The sequence below is a fragment of the Pogona vitticeps genome, chromosome 5 (genome assembly GCF_051106095.1).
Source record: "Pogona vitticeps strain Pit_001003342236 chromosome 5, PviZW2.1, whole genome shotgun sequence".
In the NCBI taxonomy this organism is placed as follows: domain Eukaryota; kingdom Metazoa; phylum Chordata; class Lepidosauria; order Squamata; family Agamidae; genus Pogona; species Pogona vitticeps.
The window spans coordinates 56,351,144-56,376,330 of NC_135787.1; the positions used below are offsets into that span (position 1 = coordinate 56,351,144).

General features: G+C 39.9%; 1 protein-coding gene and 1 long non-coding RNA gene across 5 annotated transcripts in view; one reads left to right on the top strand and one right to left on the bottom strand.

Moving 5' to 3' along the window:
* Window positions 1-25,187, bottom strand: part of GPM6A (glycoprotein M6A) — a 241,131-nt gene that overhangs the window by 77,851 nt on the left and 138,093 nt on the right. The gene's annotated exons all lie outside the window — the stretch shown is intronic.
* Window positions 15,160-16,130, top strand: LOC144589397 (uncharacterized). The gene is made up of 2 exons (XR_013545480.1): window positions 15,160-15,241; window positions 15,945-16,130. It is a non-coding gene; the product is annotated as an uncharacterized LOC144589397 (long non-coding RNA).

The window sequence follows — 25,187 nt, forward strand, 5'->3', positions numbered from 1 at the left end:
TTTCTGTGGGATATACAGAGAAGTTGGTTGTGAGTTAGTTGTTAATTGTAGGAACCTAGTCTGTATGCAGTATATTCAAACTGTTAATCTCCTGCTTTATTATTCAATAAAGAAGGTTTTGAAGGCTGTCTGTTGCTCATCTCCAAGTTCAACACAGTAACCACCATTTCACACTGTGAATTATCTCTCACCCACCCACCCAGAAAAGTGAGAAGTGAACACTACAGTTGTGAATCTCATATTCACAGAGCTGTATTAAGATTTACTGAAGCCTTAAACTTAGCAAGGTTTATGAAGCCTCATAGCTTCATCAAAATTATTTGTGCTAATATATATCAATCAGTAGAGCCATAACTCTACTGTCCCACCCACTCCACCCAGAGGCACAGTCACCCCCCCCAAAAAAGGAAAAGAATAATGTGGCATCTCCTCAAAGGAAAGAGAAAGTGTATGCTTTAAAAAAATGTAGTGGGGGAGAGGGGAAATGGAAAGAGCCAGGAGGAGTTGCTATTGCTCTTCCTTTCATTCATCTGTAGTTCCATCTCTAGATTTTAGTGCCCTCTAAATTTTGGTGTCTTGGGCAAAGCCCCAGTTGCTTCATCCTGGTTACAACCTTATATATGTTTTATAATGCTCTCTAGAAATCTGTGTTTTTCTACTGAAACCTGAAACATACTTTCTTCACAGAACCGTGATACCTCTAGGACATCAATCTTTCTACATTAAATATGAATTCTTGCTTTTTAGGCCAGCATTTCAAAGCTCTATCACTTAACCTACAGGCAGCAACAGGAGCTGAAGCTTAATGGTGCTAACAGTATGCCATCATGTTTGCCTAGTCTTACCCTAGGGCATCTGTGAGGAGGCATATACTTTTTTTTTTAAGCCTGACAAACTGCACGTTCTTGTTGCACCTAATTTCCCACTGTCAGAAAGTGATAAGGATTTCTTTGGTCTTCTCAAAATGTTCTCTTTCCTCTTGAAGCCCCTTATGTAAGTGGAGAGCAAAATGAGGAATAAACAAACAAGTTAAGGTACACATATTTTCAAATCATTGGTAGTGCATTTTTAAATTTGAAAATAAAACCAGAAACTTACATATCTAAGAAACGTCATAACACAAAATAACAGTTATACAATACATGCTCATCCTACTCTCATCCTACTGGGACCATTTTGAGATATAACCAAGTTTTCCTCACTTTATGGAGCTCCACTCCCCTTTCAAAATTGCACTGGCAATGATTGGCGAAATATGATTATTAAATTTTGTAACAGAGATTTAAAAAGGATTAATAAGAAGAAATGGTATAAATCTCAAGAAGTAGTAGGGTTGGGTCTTCCCAATATATTGTATTAAATGGTGAATTAAATAAGACACATACTTGATATTACATCTCAGTCTAATAACATTGTTAAATATGGAATTACAATAATTCATTGGAACCTCAAGAACCTTCTTTTTATACAATGTAATAATAGTAATGTAAAAATAATTGAAAATCCCTTTTTAAAATATGCTTTTAATTTGGAGTAAATATATATATAAATAATTATTCCATCGTTTTCTCTATCCAGCGGCAGAGTTGGAGAAATTTTCAGCAAATTTGAAGCAAAATATGGCAAATTCATTAAGGAAGAAACATGTTATTAGGATAAAAGATTAGTTAGGGAAAAGAGGGAAATAAAGAACAAATGAAAGAAATTAATGTTGTAAGCCGCCCCGAGTAGACATGGTCTAGAGGGGCGGGGTATAAATTTAATAAATAAATAAATAAATTAGGAATTGAGAGTATATCTTGGTTTCATCTTATTCCGTTAAGAGCAGTGGACTAAAGACTGGCTGAAAAGATACGGTATATGTAAGGATCTCACGACACTTGAAGAACTGGTATTACAGAAGGAAAGTATAGCTGAAAATAAAGTAATGAAAGATACCGTATGTAAAATTTATAAAATATTAATAAATACATATCACAAATATAACTTGTTTTTTATGAAGGCAAGTAGCATTGGATACAGAATATGCTGTCCTTAGTAGACTGCTGAAATCCAGTTGCTAGATGTTAGAAAAATTATTTGACATTTGCATGGGATGCCAGGGCCATGGAAGGAGGATTAGCTTGCATGGTAAGTATCTAGTACTTAAAAGCCTTGGATAGGAACACTGCCATTCTAGTTCTATACTTCAAAAATGTTGGCTCATTAAAGGAAAAATGCAAGAGGATGGATTCCTTTTTAAATAATATCCCAATTTATTCATACTAGAACGAATAAAGTGTAGTCAATCCTTTCTGGGGGGAAATACAGACAGAATGCTGCTCCTTCCTTATTCAGGACTGATCTGATGTAAACAAGTCACACTGATTTTATTATGTAACACTGCATTGTTTGCTAGATGGCATTGGAAGGAAAAGTGTTCCAAGGTTTATGCTTAATATTATTTTTAAGGCAATAACTTAGGAAAGCAACTGAGTTGCTGAACAATTCCTCCATTATAAAAATAGATGTAACTATACAATCATCATATTGCTCTTCTTCAGAAGCTCTTATCTTCTTTCCCCCTCCTTCTGTAATAATAATGTATTTGATGCTGAGCAGATCACCAGTTTTAGTGATCAAAGCCGCTGAACTGCCCTGGGGCAACAACTTCAATTATGGGAAAGGCAAGGATAAGGTGGTGTTTGGTGCTTCTGTTGTTGCAGCCAGAGAAAACTAACAAGCTCCCAGCAGGCTACTGTGAGGAACTGCTGGGATTCAGACCGAAAGCCTTTAGATTTGTGTGATGAGCCACTAAACTATGCATTGCTCTTTGATCCTGACTTCTGCCTTGCTTCTGAATCATGTTTTCCAGTTTCTCTTTTGGTCTGTCTGGACTTCTTCTTCAGTTCTAACTACTGGTTTTCTCCCACAACCACTGGTTTCTAGACTGTAGCTCACCTCACATAGCACCCCATGGCCTAGCCCTGCAAGCTGCAAACGCCCTGATATGGAAATATGACTAAGGCAAGGATCATGTGTACCACGAGGAGAATGAAACTCTCTGCCACATGGACCATTTGTGATCTCTGGTTCCCCATGGCATAGGCCAGGAATTGCTTTTGTTGATTCCAAGCAGGCTTACATCCACACAAGAAGGTACTGGACACCTCCCTGCATTTGCTCTGGAAGAGTCTGCATCCATAGTATTGTACGTGCATAACAGGGCAATAAGATGCTTCCTTTAGCACTTTTCAAGTAACAGTGTGCATGTTCTTTTTTTCCTTTCAAAGTATTCCCTTTATATTTGGGATTCCAGGCCCAGGTAAGTTTTTTAAGGACCAGTAAATAACAAAACAATTCCCCATGTGACAAAAAAAGTTAATATTCTACGTGAGTTAGGACAAAAGCAAGATGCAATATTAAAGCTAGAAGCTGAACAGCATTTTCACCATGCCAGCAGAGCTATTAAAATGAAAAGTGATTTCATAATTGCTTGGAAATATTCACATTGTGGTTGCCTAGGTTTTATTGAGTCTAAAAAACTTACTGGATTATTATCCCAAGAAACTAAATGAAAGGATCATAATAGGTAATAAACATGGTATTACATATTCATGTGTCTAGTACTGGTGCACACAAAATAACTTCAGACATTCGGGGGGGGGGGAGAGAGAGAGAGAAGGAAAAACTCAGCATAATGGAGCCAAAAGAACTTCCTGTTTTCAGGTAATACTGTACCACATTCTTATTGTGAATAGGTTTATAGAAGGAGGAAAGAAAAGAGGAAAAAATTACAGTGAATCCTGCACATTCCAGGGGCAAGACACAGTCAATACAGATTCGGTAGGTCTAGAGAGAGTTTCCTGGGAAGACAGATAAAAGACTCCAAAGTGCAATTGACAGATTATTTGCTGCTAATTGTGCATGTCTAGGGCTATAATTAATTCTTCATTTTTAATTAATTAGAATCAGATGTGATATGGGCAGCCATATTCATTTATTCACATGCCTATCTCATTGATGAGCACAGAATATTAACACCCATGTTAATTTACCCGTGTGGTTTCTTCAGTCATGGATAAACCGTGAGCAGGGTATTCTTTTAAATAGGCATCCTCATAAGCAAATATGCTGTTCCTCTCCTCGCTACTTTTCATCTGCTGTCTCCTAAGGCAGTGGTTCCCAACCTTGGGCCTCCAGATGTTCTTGGACTACAACTCCCAGAAGCCTTCACAACCACCTTTGCTGGCTAGGATGTATGGGAGTTGAAGTTCAAGAACATCTGGAGGCCCAAGGTTGAGGACCACTGTCCTAAGGGACTGTATTCCCAACCAAGCAATCTTAAACTTCTCAAAGAAGGAAAGAACTGGGGGACAAGCAGTGCAAACTGCAAGTGCTGTCAAGAGGTCTTGGATTTTGCTCTACTAGCAGAACCTCTTGCATGTTGGACAGAAGGATTCAAATTATTTCCCTCCTACCCTACACCCATGAACTATGTAGCTCATAAGAACAGCAGCCTTATGACTGACTTCCCAATCATAACCCTCATACATGATTCAGTTCAGCCCTTGATCCTGACATAATTTTAACAACTACTTCATTGACCCCGCCAGTGAATATTTTGTTCTAGAATTTGGAAGATGCTCATCAATATTATGTAAAAAGAAGCAAAAATGAACCAGACATGGAGAAGAAGAGAAACCTGACAAAGTTGTTGATTTTTGTCAGTAGTCCCATACCAGCCTTCATACCTAATTGAAGCTCTAAAAAATTCTGCTACAGCTGGAGGAACCTGGTTGACTACTCTTTTTTTTCAAGTCTGCTAGGTCCAAAGTTCACAGAGCATCTGAGGCTGAAATCACACTCTTCAGGAAAAAAGTGATTGGATCCACTGCAATTCCAATCATAGCACATGAGACCAAGCCATACAATGGTTTGAAACTGCACCCAATCCAGTTGTTTTCTGTTCCATTTTTTTTGTGGATGCACTGCAGTTTCGGACAAAACAGGACTGTCTCTTTTTTTTCCTGCCAACTGTCTGCTGCCTCTCTTTCTCCTCCCTTGATTGCCATTGTATCTTTGATTTGTTTTCCTTTGTGTCTCCTTGCACACATGTGGAGGATTGATGCTTTAAAAAAATCCTGTATTTAGAACTGCACACCCAAAGATGAGCACAAACATCTATTTTAAAAACAAAAAAGAGGGAACTGGGAGTGGGACAAGACATTTGTGTCATGGGACATTATGCCAAGCCCCCAACATGCAGACCCATCCACACCACATGGAAAAAAGGGCCAGAGCTTGGTTGTATGTTACAAATGGGATCATGCCTGTTTGCAGCTAAACTACAGTAAAACGACTTGCTTGTTTTATTGAAGCTGTGTAGTTTCACCCTGAGACTGGTTATCCTACTCGGAATCCTTATTACATATATTACCTTAAAGATGTCCTAGAACTGCATCCTAACACCCTATGCAGAGATGAACAATCACAGATTTTTACAAGATCACAAACACAAGTCTTTTAAATACTTCAAACTACACATTTATATAATATGTCTTGATACACGTACAGTAATCACACTTTTTTCCCAGACTAATCTCCTAACTGTTAGAGCAGTATGACAATGGAATCAATTACCTCGAGAGGTGGTGAGTGCTCCAACACTGTAGACATTCAAGAGAAATTTAAACTATCATCTGGCAGATATCCTTTGATTTGTATTCCTGCATTGAGCAGGTGGTTGGACTCGATGGCCTTATAGGCCCCTTCCAACTTCATGATTCTATGGTTCTATGACTACTATCACATACCCTCAAACTCTTAAAGACTTTCAAATAATATAGTGATGGAAGTGCTGGTGGAACAAGAGCATAAGATAAACTGCAGCTTACAACCAAAATTGAAAACAACCAGGCTCATCCTTGGTTACACAAACTTGTCCTTATTCCCTTTAGAAGAGAACAGAACTTTTAAAAAACTTTAGCAAAGAAAGGTGGCAAGTACCTGAATGATGACCAATCTCAATAATTCTCTGTCACTTTGAATCATCCTTTTGATAATAATAATAAATGTTTTATTACAGTCATTGACCAGCAAAAGTAAGGTACATTATTTAAATTAGGAGACATAAAATCAATCTAAAAACATTAAAATCACTAAAACACTAAATCTCTCTCTCTCTCTCTCTCTCTCTCTCTCTCTGTGTGTGTGTGTGTGTGTGTGTGTAACTACATTCATAAAAGGTAAAAGGTCCCCTTGACAATTTTTTGTCCAGTCGTGTTCGACTCCAGGGTGCGGTGCTCATCCCCGTTTCCAAACCATAGAGCCAGGGTTTTGTTCGAATACAATCTTCCGTGGTCACATGGCCAGTGCGACTTAGACACGGAACGCTGTTACCTTCCCACTAAGGTGGTCCCTATTTATCTACTTGGATTTGCATGCTTTCGAACCGCTAAGTTAGCAGGAGCTGGGACAAAGTGATGGGAGCTCACTCCGTCGCGTGGATTCGATCTTACGACTGCTGGTCTTCTGACCCTGCAGCACAGGCTTCTGCGGTTTAGCCCACAGCGCCACCACGTCCCTTAAACTACATTCATACATCTTACTAAATATCTCCTATCTCCCTATCATAGGCCTTAACTATGGGCTATTGCAGCTTGGGAATGCCCTTATATAAGGGTTAACAAGGACTTCTCGGATGTCAGAATAAATAACACAATGAAGTAACACATGGGAGATTCGATCTCACCAGAGTTACAGGGGCATATATGCTGAGTGTAAGGGGTGTTGTTATACTTCGCTCCCTTCCTGGACTGCTGATGGAAGTGCATTGAAGCAGGCCAGAGTAAGAGGTTTGCATTGTTTAGGTGTTAAGGATGAGTAGAGATATTTAGCCGGTTTGGATAGGAGCAGTGCGTTGTCAAGTATAAACCTATTTCTGATAATGCCAAGGTCCTGCTGCCTTTCTGTCTCAATAATACGCTGCCTAAGATTACTCTTGGCCTTAACATATCCCATTTGTTGGGTACATTCTACTGAATAGCCGTATCTGTTGATTTTATGGTATATTGCTCTATTCCAAGGTGACTGATGGATATCCTGTAATACCAGTCAAGTCAGTCCAATTGGTTGAAAGGTTCGTTCGTTCGTTTAGTCATTTAGTCATGCCCAGCCCTTTGTGACCCCATAGACCACAGCACGCCAGGCTCTCCTATCTTCCACTGCCTCCCGGAGTTGTGTCAAATTTATTCTGGTAGCTTCGATGACAGAAGGTAAAAGGTAAAGGTTCCCCTTGACAATTTTTGTCTAGTAGTGTTCGACTCTAGGGTGCGGTGCTCATCCCCGTTTCCAAGCCATAGAGCCAGCGTTTGTCCGAAGACAATCTTCCGTGGTCACATGGCCAGTGCGACTTAGACACGGAACGCTGTTACCTTCCCACCAAGGTGGTCCCTATTTATCTACTTGCATTTGCATGCTTTCGAACCACTAGGTTGGCGGGAGCTGGGACAAGTGACGGGCACTCACTCCGTCACGTAGATTCGATCTTACGACTGCTTGATCTTCTGACCCTGCAGCACAGGCTTCTCCAGTTTAGCCCACAGCGCCACCATGTCCCTTTCGATGACAGAACATCTAAGCAAATTCTTGAAAGGTTAGTTTTAGCTAAAAGTTAAAAATGGCCAGCCAAGCTCTGGCTTCAACCTTCAGGTAGCCCACTTCAAGCCTAAGGGCTGCATTGGATACCCCTCTTGGAACTTGTAAGATAGCCTTCACAAATGTAGATTGAACTACTTCTAACTGGATAAATGAAGAATAGGGGCCCAATTGTGCCCCATACAAGAGCTGACTAAGGCATTTGGCCTGAAACAATCTTAGTGCAGCTGGAATGTACTGACCTCCCTTTGAATAGAAGAATTTTAGTATAGTAAGGATAGATTTTTGTGCTGCTTGTACCACATTGATAACATGGGCCTTGTGGTTTCCTTTATATTGGAAAACGACGCCCAAATATTTATAAGCCTTAATTTGTTCTGTCTCATGCTCATCAATTAACCACTTATAGATCCTGGGCCTCTGAGTGAACACTAAAACTTGGGTCTTCAAGTAATTTATCTGTAGCACTTCCTCTTTACAATATTGCACAAGAGCTTATAATGCTCTCTTTAGTCCTATTGGTGTCTGTGAAATGAGGACTGCATCATTTGCATATAACAGAAGGGATATATGTCTATTGGCTAGTTTGGGGGAGTAGAACGCTGTATGACTGAGTGTCGTTACCATTGAGTTGATATAGAAATTAAATAACAATGGAGCTAATATACACCCTTGCTTCACATCATTATAGGTAGGAACTTCATCAGACAAGGGTCCTTCCTTGTTGCATCTAATTCTGAGTGTTGTATTTTCATGCAGCTTATACATAAGCAGCAGAAGGCGTTGATCTATTGTGGAAGACTCTAACTTACTCCAGAGCCTATCTTGTGAAATTAAATCAAAAGCCAATCTAAGATCAATAAAAGCGGCAAATAGGGACCCTTGGGGCTTCTTAGAGTACTTATCAACTAGGTGCCATAGAATAAGGGCATGATCCTGTGTAGATCTACCAGATCTAAATCCAGCTTGTTCATCTACCAAAACACTCTAAGAGTCCATCCAATCTATCAATTTCCAAGATAAATGTTTGGCAAAAAGCTTACTAATTATGGGTTGTAACTGGATTGTCTTTTTTACCTTTTTTATAAATGGGGATAATAGTATCTGTGCCCCATTCTGATGGCATGTGAACATTTTGGTCAATATATGTGAAAAGGTTTGCCAGGATTGGGGCCCACCATTCACAGTTGTTCTTAATGAGTTTGGGAGGAATACCATCACAGCCCTTTTGATCATGTTCCTCTCCATTGAAAGACCTACTTTCACTGTTCCCTTGAGGCTTCCTTGAGAGCCCTTCCCATATCACTTTAATCCTATGGCTACTGTGAGTCCATTCCAATTTTCTTCTCCTCCATTTTTTCCAAATTTAATTTATACTCCTGCAATCATCATCTGTTGGATTGGTGTGGAAGACACGCTTATATTAATGCAAGATGAATTATATGCTGTATCATCATTTTAGTTCTTAATGGGAATGTTTGACAGGAGAACTTTACTAAACTGGCGCACCTTGTACTAGGTGCACACATGGAATAGCTCTTTAGATCAAACCACAACAGAGAGGAAGTAATGTCAGTCCTAAAGATCCACAGATTCAGCTTTCTGACAACACTCTACAGAATATCTAAGCAAATTTTTTCTACTCTCACAAGTTGCCATTTTAAATAGGCACTTCTAATAGCAGACACATTGGCTCAGAAATTATTTTCTCTGTATATTTATGTCCATATAGCTGTATTCTACAGGATGAATTTTCCACTATCTAAACTGGATAGGGAGAGAAGACATGAGATACGGGTCTCGCTGTTACCATTTGGAAAGAATTGTTCTCTCTTTCTGAAATGTATTATATTTATTTTAATAGTCAATGCATAAAAGGAATTTTCCATGTTGTTAAAATATAAAACACCAAATTAGAGCATAATACTAACATCCATCCCAACACCACATATTCTAAATGTATATTTTAATGCAGGTGTGTGCACACGCCCATGTCCCACTTGACACTGCAAAATAAGTATTTCTTCCAGGAAAGGTCCTCTTCTAAAGACAGTACACTAGGAAAGATCAAGAGCTTTAATCCTGACAGTATCTGAAGGACACAATTCAACCCAATTCTCATTGCTAACAAACAAAAGCTGCCTCTCTTGTGTGGATGTGAGTTCCTAGAGTGAAAAAGAAAATAGCTGCTAAAGAAATAGGCACCACTTTTAGCCCATCCATTAGAATGGTGTTCCTTGTGTTAAACAGACACAACAATGACCTGAGCATAACTCCCAATGTGACAGAGGTAGACTGTGAAGTTCTTTCAGAGTCACTAAACATGCATGGATAGAGCTTTGTAATTCCAAGTGTTATTTCATGTATGTTTTCTGTCAATGAAGCATTTAGACTCATCATGACACACCTGCTTGCCTCCAAAATAAAATCTGACATCAACCAAATTATCCAGAATTAACAGAGTCACAATCAATAACTGATTTATTTAAATAATTAAATAAATATTGTAGGGACTGTCTTAATCAAATCTATACTATAATTAGCCACTGTAGCACTGAAGCTTCTTACAGCTTGGTATGACTACGTGGAATATTCGTGGACATTCCAGTGGCTCAGAATAAAAATTTCAGACTGCCTGTTTTTTAGACTTATAGTCTCATACAGACTACAAGAAGTAGATAACCAAGGTGGATTGAATTTTGAGAAGAGGCTGGAAAGTGAAGTTACAGTTCCAAGTACAGTGGACCCTTGACTTACAGACGGCTTGACTTACAGACTTTTTGAGTTACAGACTTCTCTAGCTGCAAAATTTAGGTTTGACTTGCAGACTGAGATTTGACTTACAGACCAGAAAAAAACCAAAATGGAACAAAAACGGCCTGTTACGGGATTAATCGGTTTTCAATGCACTGTAGGTCAATGGAGACTTGACTTACAGACTTTTTGACTTGAGAACCGCCTTCCAATACGGATTAAGTTCTCAAGTCAAGACCCCACTGTACCTTGGAGGTCTCCCAGTCCAAGCCTTCTTGCTCAATGAAAGATCTGCTGTACAGAATGAAACTATAGCACTCCTGGCAAATGGCCATCAAGCCTTTATTTAAATACTCATATCAACCAAGGACAAGTCTATCCCAATATCAAACACTTATCATACGCTTATTAACAGGAAGTGTTTCCTAATGTTTATCCACAATCTGCTCACATGTTATCACACTGGTATTTGATCTATCAATCTTTTTAAAAGTCTTAATAAAAATACTTATATAGTACTTTCCCTAACTGCTTGATGAAACTTATGTATATAACAGGACATACAGAAGGTATGGCCGGCAGTCATGCTTGCTGCAGGCTTCTGAAAAATTAGTTAAATAAAAAAAAATCCTCCCTCCTGCCCCGCAAACTCTGGTGTCTGGTTTTGTGTAAATGGTTGTACCTGTGCAATGAGAAAATGTGTAGAAAATAAAATGAAAATAACCTTTGTATTACAGTGGTGCCTCGCATAGCGATTGCTCCGTTTAGCGACGAAATTGCTTTGCGACACATTTTTTGCGATCGCAAAAGCGATTGCTTTGCGATGTTCCGTATGGAGGAATTTCCCTTTGCGATGCTCGGTTCCCTGCTTTGGGAACCGAGCATCGCAAAGCGGCGATTTTAAAACAGCTGATCGACAGTTTCAAAATGGCCGCTGGGTAAACAAAATGGCCACCCACTGTGTTTAGGGACCAATTCCTTGCTTAAGAGGCAGCGAAAATGGCCGCGCTATGGAGGATCTTCGCTGAACGGTGAGTTTTAAGCCCGTAGGAACGCATTATATTGCGCTTTAATGCGTTTCTATGGGCTTTTTAATATCGCATAGCGACGTTTTCGTTCTGCAGCGATTTTTGCGGAACGAATTAACGTCACAATGTGAGGCACTACTGTACATGTCTCTTAGCAAGAAAGACACTTTTCATTTACAATTTATTTCAGTGACTTTACACAACCTATTTAACAAGATTATATAAATATTCAAAGAATGTGAATCCTGGAATGAGTTTCAAGGAACCTGAAAACAATGAAGGATAATAAGCAGTAAAGGTTAATGTGACTGGATTCATTGGAAATCTGAAGTAGTTCCTCCTTTTTGGTGGGAAACAACAACTGAGCCTCTTTTGAAACATCAACAGATTTATTTCTTTTAACATTTGGTGATTCCACAACAACTTATATAGGATCAAAACAACTAAGATTAGGTAACTGTCCATAATTTGATGATGAAAACTCCGTTTGTAAATTGGGAAAGTTTATTGAGGGGCTGGTCCAAACCACTCCCGCTCTGTAGGTTTCCTCAATGGAGCACTCTGCACCGCACATATCGTCCTGCAACAAAGATGTCTGGCCCAGTCTCCCTCCTGCGGTGGCTGATTGAAGGACTGATCCGGTCTGATTCCCTTCCTCCAGTGACCTTGCCCTCGTGGAAAGACTAGAACTGTCCACCCTAGCGTCTCTGTCACCAATCCCTTTTTAGTTCAGGCTCTGGTAGTAATCCCACTTTCAGGTTAGGGAAATCCTCTAATAATCCGCGCGCTTTTTCATATCTGTATTCATCTTTTCTAGACTCTCTCTCCCCTTCCTTCTCCCTTGTTGTCTCTTTCTTTGGTATGCTAAAAACTCTCCTCCCCCTTTGATCTCGTATACCCTCTTCCGACACTGGCAGAATTAACTCCTCCTTTCCTTTTCTTTCTCCCTCCTCTACCAAACAGATTTCAACCTTTTCCTCTCTTTCCTCTGATTTTTTTCCTTCTCTCTCTTCTACAATCAATTCTTCCCTATTATCTTCTGCTCTTTCTTCTCTCTCCTCCCCCCTGACATTTCTACTCGGGGGGGGGGACAGCTCACTCTGTTCCTTCTCTCTTTTTTCTATCTCTCCTTCTCAGTTAAATATCATATTTTGGCTAAAGACTTCCCATGATGTAGATAAGCATGTCTGGGTGGCAGCGGAGGGTCTGTTACTCTCAGCATGAAATTCACTATGATGGACAGCCTGTATTTTTAGCTTTTTTGATCATTACTACAGATGACATCTCTTTCACTTTCATCATCCTGCCTATACTTTCATTTCCTTCTTACCAAACTCAATCTATGTTATATCTCTCACTCAAAGAGACTAGAAAATTAATGTTAGTTACTTTCCTGTATGTACAAAGCAGATGAGGATAAAAATACTAGTAATTGACCTAAAGGCAATACTCATATTTTCAGCATCATGACAAAATATAAACAGAGCTATGTTAAAAGAGAAACATGTTACACATACACTTTTTGGGCAAAGCACAATGCAAGAAGCTCAATTTCTTTGGTGAAAGTGTGCACTCATGTACTTGCTTCATTTTTGTGGGAACCAAAGACACCACACTTTACATTTTTAAATTGATTTGAGGTTTGGTTCACCCATAAGGCAATGAATGGATAAAATTCTTCTTCTACTTTGCTGAGGAAGGAAAGGAATCAAGTATTACCTATGCAATCCATCACGTATTTAAAGTGCTTCTGTTCGGCTTGCTTTCAGAAACTTAGCAATAGTGCAGGGAATACAGATTACTAGTTATGTTCATAGTGAACAAGTAACACATATCCATTTCTCACAAGTCCACCACAAGCAAAATTCAGCCCACATTCTCACCACCTCAAAACGTTTATGTAAGGCTGATTCATGCAACCATCTGTGCAAATGAGAGTTGTAGGAAAAATGAGGCTATTGATCTATTATTTGAAACATTTGCTTTTTGAGTAATTGTGGTGGCATGCCAAAATGCAGCAGGTTGCAGTAGCTGCACACAGCCAGTTCACCATGATCCATAAAGCACAATTTGAGGACTTTCCTGTCCTTTTCCCGCCTGCCCAATGGGTGTGTGAATTAGCAGGAAAGGAACCCTAACCGTTGTCAAGTCTGTGACATTTATAACTGGGCCACTTTGCAGAACATATTCCAATTTTCCACAACACACGTATTTCAACATTTCTGCAATCACACTTCAATATAAGGTGATCTATGAAGCAATTTTTAAAATACCTAGAAATAAAATGAAATATGCAAACAACTCAATAAATAAAGGTAACACTAACATGGCATAAAAATACATTTCACCCAGAAACAATGAGCAAGTCAGAGTCAGCTGTGTCTCTTTTGTCTGAGCCTATTTTCTGAGCAACTTGGACTTGCCAAACTGGAAATGAACTCACCATTATATAATCCCCTTTAAAAAATGCTTTGGGCTGCCTATCAAAGCAGCCATACATAAATACAGCTGCTAATCTCATCTTGAATGGGAGCATAGGATTTGTAAAATGTTATTCATCAATTAGTATTTTTGTGGTGTCTTTTAAATAATCCTTTGCAGAATTTCAGAAAAATGTTCCCCACAGCATTCAAATCAATCCTCCAAAATTTCCACTAATTTAATTGTATTACATCCCATAAGAAAGGGCGTTTGGCCTTCAGGACATTGTTGGACTCTGTTTCCACAGCCTTAGTAAATGGAATCACTGGGATTGCAGTGAGATTAAGGTGTTCCTCTGCTCCAGTAATCTTCAGCAAGATTGCTGGAATGATGGGAACCCTGCAGGATGTAATACAATTAAAGTTGTATAGTCAAGGATTTGGAAGAGCACTGCTAATGCTGTAGGGAACATTTTTCTACCATTCTAGAAAGAATTATTTAAAAGAGTACACTCATACACACACCTGTACACACACCTGTACACACACCTGTACACACACACACACACACACACACACACACACACACACACACACACACTTCAATTATATTTATAGTTGAAATGGAACACAGCTCTGAAATCTCAAATTTTGTGTTGGCTTCAGATTGAGAGGTGGCTCATTATGATTTTGCAAAACAGAATCACTCTCAGGAGAGCTTCAAAACAGCATGGGTGAGCCATTAGTCAGAATTATCATGTTTTGGCCTGGCAAATTTCAAACAATCTAGTGCAGCAAATGGGAGGTAAGAGACTTATTAAGATCATAGCATAATTATGGACATCTAATAATGTCACTTTAATAATCTTAGCTATGAAATTGAGTTGGCATACAGGTTACTGCGTCCTGATTATGTTATTCAACACAGATATTGCAGATTTGTAGAATAAATAAGACCCAAAAAACAATGCTGAGCATGATACATAAATACCAAATATCTCCTTATACAAGGGATGTACATTTGGATTCAGAAAGATTCAGAATGCACCAAATAATCTCACATTCAGATAGTTCCATATACAAATCTGAATTCAATAGTGCCATATATCTGTAATAATGATTCCTAATACTTGGTATTGGATTTACTCCTATAGTTTAGAAAGCAAAAGGCTAGGTTTCCCCTTGCCATAGAAAGTGAAAGTGAAACATATCTCAGGTGTACAGGAGAGATTTATTGAGAAATGAAACTTAAAAACACCCTGGCAGCAAAGGCAATGGGAGGCAGAGAATTCAGTGTCTCCTGATTGGGGTTGCCATAGGTTTCCAAAAGGTGAGAGCAAAACCTGTACATGGTACCTGTCTGCCGCAATGAAACCTAGAAGCAGGCACAGCCATTAAAAGGTATTTTTTCACATGATTTCTTTCAAATTGAAAGAAGCATTTGCTGATAGTATTTCTGAACTCTCAATTTACATTTACATTCTCTACATCTCACTTTATATTGTTTACTTAATATAGTCAGGAAAGATTCAGGATCAGTAAACTCATAGATTACTACATTATAAAACAACAAGGAAATACTATATCTGGTTTAGGCCCCTTCAGGGTACATCATGTAGGAAAACAAGATTTTGTTATATACATATAGACAGATATACTAAGTTAGTAGATTTTATGTCTCTATGTGCATGGCTGTGATTTTCACTTGAAGGGTTTGTGTTCTGCTGTAGCAGAATCGCATATTATTGTTCTTCTTTGGGTGGAGTCTGTAGGCAGTATGAAATGGGGATGTGGTACAAGAAGTGGGCCCTTGTGGAAGGCGCCAAAAATGTTGCCTCACCCATTGCATCGGCTTCTACTGAGAGGAGTGGGAGAAGGACAGCAAAAAAGACAGCCTACAAATGCTATTCTGAGCCCCCCGCCAAACAAAATCTGTCACCTAGCTGCCCTGTTCAGCACTGACACTATGAAAGAGCAGCAGGCAACAGTGTAAGGTGTGTTCACCTCTCCCAAGGAAGTAGCAGAGAAACTTCTGGTTCGAGGTACAGCATATATGATTGAACTTCAGATATGTTCCAGTTATATCTTTGTGCAATCCATCCAGGGCAACCAAGATAAGGGGCTAAAAACAGAAGATGAAAAAGGGACATTTCTCACACAAAGCCAATGTATCAGAGAAGGACAAAGATGGCATCAGCACTCCGATTGAACGCCAACTCCCACCAAGATCTACCCCTGTCACTCACGCGAGCCAGGAGGTGAGGCTGAGGAGCCTAACGCCGAGGGAGGCCCGGAAGGAAAAGACAAGAAATCGGGCCTTCTCGGCGGTGGCTCCTCGCCTCTGGAACAACTTACCTCCTGTGATTCGCGGGTCTCCCTCGCTGGATATCTTTAAGAAGCAATTAAAGACATGGTTGTTCCGGCAGGCCTTTCCATCATACACCTTTTGACCCCCCCCCCTTTTCTCTTTCTTTTGTCTGATTTATGTATCACGTGATTTAACATAGTGTTTTTATCTCTTAGAATTGTTTATTTACATTGTCTTGTATTACTTTGATGGTTGTTAGCCGCCTAGAGTGGTCCTTCCAGACCAGATAGGCGGGGTATAAATTAAATTAAATTAAATTAAATAAATAAATAAATAAATAAATAAATAAATATAAATAAATAAATAAATAAATAAATAAATAAATAAATAAATAAATAAATTTTAAATAAATAAATAAATAGATTGTCATCTTGGGCAGCAGCAGTGCTACTGCTTTTGTGATTGGAAAAGAGATGTATGAAGAGCACCAGACATTGTTTTCCATATTCATACCATGCAGCCCTATCATATTTAAAGAAGACCCCTGTGGCGATCGTCCTTGTTGCCCCTATTTATTTGACCCTCACAAGGGATCACACCCTATTTTCTTTACGTTGCCACCACTTGTGGCATTGACCTTGTGGCCCCTATTTATTTGGCCCTCGCAGGGATCACACCCTTTCCCTTCACGCTGCCACCAGGTATTCTCCTAATACCAATTATGTTATACACGTGTACTGCCAAAACTAAGGGTTATTGAACTTAGGACTCAGAGGTTTAATTAACAATTATTCTTTTATTGTCAAGTAAATCATAAAGGTAAATCACGTATGAACTGTATCAGGTAACTGTATCATGTATGCAATCACTTTTTTCCAAACTACTATGTCTTTTTAATCAATATCTCTCTTATCGTACTTATAACTTCATTCCTGGTTGTTCAATATATTTTAACCTTCTCAATTCCCTCTCCTAACACTCTCAACTCAATTCGCTAACCCTCTCCTTCTCTCTCCTAAACCCTAACTGCCATTCCACATCTCCAACTGTCTCTCTAACCCCGGCCCTCCTGCCCTATCCTTGGCTCCTCCCCGTGAGCTTCTGTGATGGACAGGCAGGAATGACGTCACCTGTTGGCATTTCGCTACAACCCCCATTGCCAGCAAATCTCTCTTATACAAAGCTGCTTTGCAGTTGGTGGGAACTCTTCTTCAAGTACGTATACATCTGATGCAGGGAAGCAGAAGACTGAAGGAACTTAGATGGTCACTATTTCAGAAGCATATACTGTAACAATGAAATCACTCCTGCCCCCAGCTGCACATGCTCTTCCAGCTGTCAGAACTAGTAGTGATGACAAATTAGCAATTTCTTTTAGGAACATGCAGTCAAAAACTGGAACTCTCTTGAAGTGAATAATCTGGAAGCATTTTTAACAGTGTGCAACAGATATTCACATGGCCGAATGCATGCACTGCAAGAAAGTGTTCAAGCATGGACAGGACTTGAGCCGCCTCTCCAATAGTATCATGCTCAATCACTTGAGCATTGCTGCTGCCAAATGAAGTGGTTACTGTAGGGGCAAGTGGCTTCCTTATTGTGAAGGGTAAGAGTCATCAGAGGGCAGGGTTTGAGCGACCAGCCCAGGGAAGCAGATAGGTAGATGGGGAAATAGCAAGAGGTGGGGCACAGCAAATGCCAGATCCACATCTCAGTAATAAGTTCCAGATACCCTGGAGGAGGTGGAAAGAGTCTTTCAGCAAACGTACATATGTAGGCATTATTTCTTGCCTAGGGGAGATGACAGACCTGGATGCTCTGCCATTCTCTCCGGCGGAGGACACTGGTTTCTGTAGGTTTGTGGCAGAATGGGCACCCCATTATCAATTGACACCCCAAATGACTCTGAGCTGCAAGGTAGTATCAGATTTATATGGAGTTGTCAGGCAACTGGTATAGCAGCAGTTTGCCAGGGCATGGGTGGTCCATTTTACAAGTGACATCTGGAGCAGCCAGGCTGCAAAACATGCTTGTTTCTCCCTGATAGGACACAACTGGGAGGTGGAGGCATCAGGCATAGGGCAACACACAAAGGCAGGATACAGATGGACCCTGCTGAATGTGACTGTGATGGAGGACAGCCACGCAACTCACAACATTCAAGAGGCTCCGAGGAACATGTTGTAGCAGTGGAATCGAGCAGCAGAAAAGATGGCCTGTTTGTCACAAATAATGAGGCAAAGATGGTGGCAGCGCTATAGTCTGGGAAGATTAAAGGGGTGCAGTGACTGTTCCACGTTCTCAACCTTATATTTCAGGGTGCTTTGCAGTGTACAGAAGACACATGCATATCTAATATAATGGAGTGGGTCAGAAAGATGGAAGTGCATTTTCACCACAGTATTCAGGACAGTGAGCTGTTGCTGCAGAGACAAGAAAAACTGGAAATGCTACTGCACTACCTAATCCAGGATATGGCAGTTTGATGGAACTCCACTTGCTTGAAAGAATACTGGAGCAGCAAAGAGTACGCCATTATTTGTGGGTCCTGATGACAATTTTTAGAGTATCTATTTTAATTGTGTTTTAATTGTTTTATCTTTTTAAATTGTATTTTAATTGTTGTAAGCCGCCCAGAGACCTTTGGGTAGAGTGGGCAGCATATAAGTTAAATAAATAAATAAATTGGCACTTGAGACTTCCATTTGTGGGGCTGCTCTTTTGTGGAGAGAACCAAGAAGACATAACGGGTACATGGTCTATTTTATCTGAAACTTTAAGAATGCAACACAGGTCTAGTAGGGGGACAGCCATCTTTAGCCATGTGATCCCAATGTTTCAGGTTTTGGTTCGCATGATGGAGGGTATACTGAGTGGGCAGTCTGAGTTGAGAGGAAAAAGAACATTGAAGAAGCTGCTCTGGTCAGTAAGCTAAAGGACCTGCTCCACTACAGGGTTCTCTTGTGAAAGAGAGAGAAATATGCTCTAGCAGCCCTCTTGGACCTCTGAATTAAACAGTAGTCAGTGGATATTAATTAGCTGCAAAGGAGGCCAATGGGATGATAGCCAAGCTTCCATCACATAAAGCAGCAAATAAGAAGATCCAGCTAGCACTGAGGGGTCACACAAAACAGAAAGAAACAATGTTCATAGCACCCCATACAGCCATACCAGCAGTTGTATTCTAGAGCCCAGGTCCCTCATCCCTTCAACAACAGGGCAAGCTTTCTGGAACACTGTATTGAAAGGCATGACAGGGGCCTGTCCTTCAGAGACACCACCCCAGAGGAAGGACATGGCAAAGGCAAAGTGACATCTGGAGCAGCAAAGGCAAAGTGGTGTATATGCAGGAGCCCTGCAAGCCAAAAGAAATCAGCTCCTTGCCTTAGGAGGCTGAGAAGGAGTCTTTTTGGGGAGATCTAGCCCAAATTTCAGTGCCATTGCTGTCTTCCCACCGACTAATGTGCCCAGTGAGAAACTGTTATCTCAGGCAGGGGACTTTGTCAGTCCACACCACTCACACCTGGATCTGTAGAAAAACTCATTTTCTTTAAGGTCAAACTATCATTGCTGGGCTTCCCTGAAGCCCCCATTTAAATAAGAGAGAATGGTAGCCCGCTCACAGTATTAGGTATGCTGTGCTTCAGTCTGCTGCCCCTGCCTTCTGCCCTTTTCATTCTTCCAACTGCTAGTCCAAGATTATATTCACTCACCTGTGCTGTGCCCCATGCTGTTGGCACCATTCCCACCCACCACAGGCTATCGGCTGCTCCAATCTGCCTGCCAGTGCTGCCCAAGGGACTTGCCCACTCCCCAGTGCAACCTGTCCTCTGCTTCCTCTATGCTGCTGGCATTTCTTGCTGACATCCAGGGTTCAATCAGTATGCCCATTACTGTCATTTCCTAATACCTTGGCACTCCTGGCTGCTGGTGTGTACTCGTTCGGCACAATCCCTGGGAAAGTGCCAGAGGACATACAGTGATCCTTTAAACATATCTTATCAGTTTGTGTTTCTTAAAATGGGAAAATCATGACTATATAGTATTCATATTGATTGTAACAGAGTTCTAGATATCTGGAAATTCTGAATTTTTTTAAGTTACGAATCCAAAGGCATTTTGTAATTCTGAATCCAAATTCCAAATTGGGAACCCGAATTGTAGCACTATAGTTTACTGTGTATTCACCATCGCTTTTTGTTCAACTATCCTGAATTGCTTTGTCCACCATCGTCCTCCACATTTACAAAACCAAAGACAAATCCAGTTTTAATATAAATTATATTAGATCTAAATCTAGGATGCAAAATCAATTTTTGTCTCATGCTATGGTCTGCATTTAGAACACTGTTGGAGATACCAGCAGGACATGGTTTCTATAGCAACTGAACAAGGGGCAGAGGAGTCCTGTTAACTGAGTATATGTAAGCAAAGCCAGCTACATCTTTATCATCATCATAATTTTTGAACTGCAGCGCTCAAAGGGACTCTATGGATCATCAGGTCCAGTCTCTGTCAAGAAGATACAGTGGGGAATCAAATTTGTGCGAGTAAATAAATGTTTCCCCACCCTGTAATTGCCATATAATACAGTGGGGTCTTGACTTGAGAACTTAATCCGTATTGGAAGGCGGTTCTCAAGTCAAAAAGTCTGTAAGTCAAGTCTCCATTGACCTACAGTGCATTGAAAACCAATTAATCCCGTAACAGGCCGTTTTTGTTCCATTTTGGTTTTTTTCTGGTCTGTAAGTCAAATCTCAGTCTGCAAGTCAAACCTAAATTTTGCGGCCAGAGAAGTCTGTAACTCAAAAAGTCTGTAAGTCAAGCCGTCTGTAAGTCAAGGGTCCACTGTAGGTGATATCCAGTGCTATCAACTGTTTTCATCAACAGAACCAAAGCTTGCCCCTTTCTCCAACAGCATTCTCCATATATGCTACAACCCTCCTTCAGAAACCATTGTGCTTTGGAGAGGCAAGCGGCATCAAGAAGAGCTTTGAAGTGCAATTGTCCAGCTGCTTAATTGGGGGGGGGGGAGTGCCCCACCAGAGGAAGAGTGAAGCAGATGAAGCTATGTGGTTCTGTAGTTGCCACCAGATTGTTTGGAATCCTCAACCAGCAAGTACAACAGAAATGGTGGCAGCATCAGCAGGGTTTACGGCCTTCACATCATGCTCCCTCGAGAGCCATCATCAGCCACCTCTTTGATTTTTAAAAAGCCCCAAATGTCATGTGTATTATGTAACTTTAGAAGATTTCATGCCTGAATTGGTTTGTTTTACCATTACTAGCCTATCTCCTTCTGCTTTTATGTAATTTAGAGTGAGACTGTAAAACTACATCAGGGACTGGTGTTGTATTTTAAGGCAAAGAGAGCAGAAAGTGTTTTGTGTTTTAATTTTGCCCAGTGCTTTGCAAATGCTGTGTTCCAAGTAAATCAGTGTAATCAGGGCTTCTGAACACTGCTTTCTCATATTTGACTAATTTAGCACATCAAGAAGGATAAGGCTGACAGTGGATGTTAATCATGAAGATGTAACATCCACTATCAGAGGAAGTAAACCCTTGCACACAGCTGCTGTGTAGGTGAGGGATCCTATAGCAATGACATCCAATTCAAGGACTTTCCAAAGGTACCTGGCTAGCTAGAATGGAAACATAATGCTGAATCTGATAATCCTTCAATCTGCTCCAGCAGGTTTCTTCTTAGATTGTTATCTTCTCAGATTGTTATACCAATTCTCACATATAAAGTGCATCTATATATGCCCACAGCCAGAGATAGCCAACTATCCAATCACCCATCATAGCTAGTTGACTGTATCAAGGAAGTGATTATCTTCTGAAAAACTAGCTATGACCTTGCTGGATATCCAAAAAGCTATTTTAGGTATTCTGGAGAAACAGGTAAGTAAAGCACTACCGATTTAAAAATCCAGCAAAGTACCTATGTTAGTCTGTAGCTTGTTGCAGAAAAACAAAAAAGGAGAGTTGTTTGAAAACTCTTTAAAAAATGTTTAGGCTTATGTTCTGCAGCCTCTTTCTGCTGGTACACGACTATGGCAAACTCTTTTAAATTCCAAGCTTTTATACATTACTTTGTCTCTATGCAAGCTATCCTAACTTAACTATTTTTTATTTTAAAAGGTGAGGACCCATTTAGAGGCTGAGAGTGTATGCACATGTATTTATGTTTATGCCAAAACTTCATAGTCTACATTTTTAAAAAATTCAAAGGCCAGTATTTTGTTAATATTTACACATGTGTTGAACTCCAACTGTGGAACCTCACAAAATGGTCTGATAAAGTGCTGGTGTCATGCAAGGAGGCACACAACCAGCACCTCACCAGAGTGCCGGGCCAGCTGCTGCCATTAGAATTCTACATGTGAAATACTGAACAGGGTACGTGTTGACCAAAATAGCATGGGAGGGGATAATATGGATGGCAGAAGCTGTCATGGAAAGTGGAATGCTCCATTCACCATTTGTTCCAGAAAGGTGTTATCCTCTTTCAACAGGGTACCATACAAGTGCCGGGTGAAATGGATAGCTCAGTGGTTCAAGTCTCCAGCTGCGGAGCCGGAGGTTGGAAGTTCAATTCCCCCCCTCCCCCGTGCCTCCTTGACAAGGGCTGGACTCAGTGATCCATAGGGTCCCTTCGAGCTCTGCAGTTCTAATATGATGGTGATGAATGTCTGAATATCACATGAAGAAAATTTCAAAGGAAAGGAGAGGGTGACTGGGCAAACACTCACTGCCTTTCTAACCTGCTGCTTGCTGTTTCTCTAATGTACATTTTCCCTTCCCAATTCCCTACTTCCTATACTATTTTTAAGTAAAGGGATCGCTGCTGTTGACTTAAATATATGCCTGAAAAGAATGTTTAAAGGACACTATAATATAATTTTCTGTGTATTTTCGGGGGGGGGGGGTCTGTTGCTAAAGCTGCATTCTGTCATAATATGAATTAACAACAAAACAAATGCAAACCAAAGCAGCATCAGTCAAATAAGGTAGTTTCAGTGGGTTGTGTCTGTGCATGTCTGTGCATACACTCACACTCACCCACATATATATACACACATGTTGAGCATGCTAAAATAAGTCAATAATGCAGTCCTAACTCTTCCACTCACACAAATAAAATTTAACAGTATAAGGCAAATGCATGCTATTGAACTACTGTGACTTACAATATTTACAAGTGCCCTCATAAATATACATTGATAAATAAACCTTTAGATTTGTTTGAACACTATTTTTAAACTACATAAAATGTGCTTTATTGAATGCATTTCCTAATCAAACATTCCATTTCAACTGATTTTTACTAAGGTATAGAAAGCTGAAACATATAGGGCAAGAAATGAAAACAGCATGTACTACATCGACTTCATCCATTCACTGCAAATCCATGTCCCTGACTGCCATAGCTTCATTCACTCACAGAAGGGCCTGTGTGTCTGTGTCCCTCTTTTTTGGATCTATTATCCTTTTGTTTCAAAAGCAGTTTGGAATTAACAATGTACATTCTTAATCAAGTCATTTAAGGGAACTGCCTCACATTAACTATTTGAACATGTAAGCAGAAATTGGAGGACACGTTCCTCCATCATTATTCCCCGTTACAATCCACTCTGTGAGATGGATTTTTCCCTTTGTTTTACATTTGTCTTGGTTTTCTTCAAGAGAAGTCTATAGCTATACGCCCCCCCCAACAGATGGCATCCTCTATTTAGTATGCACAGCAAAGCCACCTGCTGCTCTGCCCTTAATCATTGCTGTGCCTCCAATGATGCTTTCTTTTTTTGTGTGTGCAATTACAACAAAATCACAGTGTTTTAAGTCCAACAAAGCGTTGAAACAAAAACTGGCCAAGATTTAGCAAAGACTGAAACACACCAGCCAGAATGAACATCTATTGGCGATTTAGTTAGACATTTACTGCAGCAGTGTTGGGAATATTTGGAAGATACCACTGTCAGAGAAGTTATCACATGTTCATGAATCTGAGGGCTGGCCAACACAAAGCCTCCTAGTATTCCTCATTATGAAAGGATGCACACAGAAGAACGCACACACTCCTGGACATTCAGTTATAGCCAAATTTAATCAAAGGATTTCTTTGAGAGGGAACACAATAAATACTTTTCCATGTTTATGGCACAAACTTAGATCCTCATTTGCAGTACAGAAGTCAGCTTTCAGGTTATACACTAAATATATAAATTGGATCAACTAGAAAACAACAGACTCAGACAAATAATTAACAAATACTATTAACACACTCTTGGCCAAGAAGCACATAGAGCCTATACTGAACACATGATCTTTAAATTCAAACAAGGCTCAAAGGTTGAGAAAATCCAAATTAACATCTATCAGTAGCAACTTCAAAGCTCAGTAATTTTTCCAGGAAATTTCCCAGTTTCTCAAGGAGTAATTTCATTATGATAGATGAGGCAACATATTCCTAGAAAGCACACAGGAAACTCTTTTAGTAAACGGCTTCTGCTATAAAGCAAACTGTATTCAGAATGTATTCAGAATCATTATAGCAGGTAGCATACTTCATGTAGTAACATAAATACCAGCATCGGGTAACTCTCTAGAAACTTCTGGTTTTAAGTTGTTAGCTAACCAACTCACGAATGTACAGAGATCTTTAATGTAACTAAGAATGTGAGTGATACACAGTAATGCTCTTTAGTAGTTTTTATTTATTTTACATCCTGTGTTCTCATTGTAGCTATTTAAATACCTCTGGGAAACTCCAAACATGCAACAGCCAGAACCCTACTGCAGACTTAATGCTGGCACTAAATGTTATGACACAAACTGCTGCAGCAAATTGTTGCTAAATAAGAAGTTGTTGTTTGTATTCCTGGTCATGGAACTTGGTGCATGACCAGTAAAACAAACAATCATTAATTAGTAGCAATTTGCCACTGCAGTTTGCATAATTACACTTATGCCATTGTAAATCTCCAACAGGATTCTGACTTCTACATATCCTAGCCTCTGGTATTCATAGGTTTA